The following is a 1,382-nucleotide window of genomic DNA, read 5'->3' as shown; positions in this document are numbered from 1 at the left end:
GGAACGACAAGACAAGGCTACTTCACACTTGACCTGCCTGATCAACAAGGATCCTTTGCCAAGTGCTTGACATTTGAGCATAGAGGCTTAAAAATGAAGCTCAAAGCATTAAGTATAGCAGAGAGATATAAGCATTAGGCAAAAGTGAAAAATCATTGCTTTTAAAATTATCCCTCAGGAAGTTCGTTTAGTAACTGTAGTTCACAAACTTATATCAATTCCAGTTCAAATCACATGTATAGCGTAACTTGTGGGGAAGAAAAAAATCAGATAAGCGCAAAATTTGTATATCAATAAGTTGATATGTTGAGGAAAAAGTGCCGAGACTCGAAATGCATTGTAGGGAGATGTTGAACACAAATTAACAAACTAAACAGCAAACTAAAGATTATCAAAAATATCATCATATATAAGAGAAAAAAAGACACAAGAACAAAAATAATTCTTTATACAACAAATCTAATAAATCTTTGAGTTTGACAGAGGAATGCCTTTCAGAAAGCCCTTAGTTATATCATAGCTATATCTAATCATTAATAGTAAACCATTGAACTAATCATGAATTATTTCCCGATCCCCAAAGCCAAAATTCAAGATCAAGCTCTATATTAACCTTAATCTGTTTCCAACAATTGGAACCGAGGGTGTAAACCTCAGCAAAGCATTCCCAAGTCTTTTGAGAATCTAAAATCCTGACGGACTTATAATCATGAGCTTTGGAGTCTGTTAGTACCGGTTTTAGTCTTTTAATAATTTATAAGACAATATGAATAATGTAGAGACATAAAATAAAAGAACACGAGAGAAATGATATCGCGGTTCGGTAACACCCTACTCCGCGGGGCCACGCCCAGATGATGAACAATCCACTGAGAACTCTTTTACAATTCAATTGGACTTAATCTACCCGAGACTCCCTCTCTAAGAAGACGCCTATGAACTTGCAATTTCCCAATAGACTTGAACAGCGAGATCCCCTCGACTTTTTAACATTGGAATCCCTCCAACAAAGTTTTTCTCCCGAAAAACACTCAAATCATCTCACTCAATACAAGTGCTCACCCCTGTCTCACAACCCAGCAAAAAACCTCATCAAGAGACGTTTTATTACTCCAGAGACTCTTTTAATAAATAAGCAAGCTGTGAATAGCTTGACACATCTTCAATTAATTCGCTGAACCACATCTGTTGCAAATCTTATTGCAACAACACTGCAACATAGCTGTTATGGCCAACTTTGCCAAAACCAGACGAATCAATCTTCTTTTAATTCTGAAATCTTCCCAAAACTGATATATGAACCTGGACACGTTCTTAGGAGGCAGAGAAAGATCATCCAGCTATGAAATCTCAATCAAGAATCAATCAAATCAATTTTCCAT

This window comes from Morus notabilis, unplaced genomic scaffold (genome assembly GCF_000414095.1).
Source record: "Morus notabilis unplaced genomic scaffold, ASM41409v2 Scaffold946, whole genome shotgun sequence".
In the NCBI taxonomy this organism is placed as follows: Eukaryota; Viridiplantae; Streptophyta; class Magnoliopsida; order Rosales; family Moraceae; genus Morus; species Morus notabilis.
The sequence above is the reverse complement of the archived record's forward strand: the minus strand, read 5'-3'. Positions refer to the sequence as shown.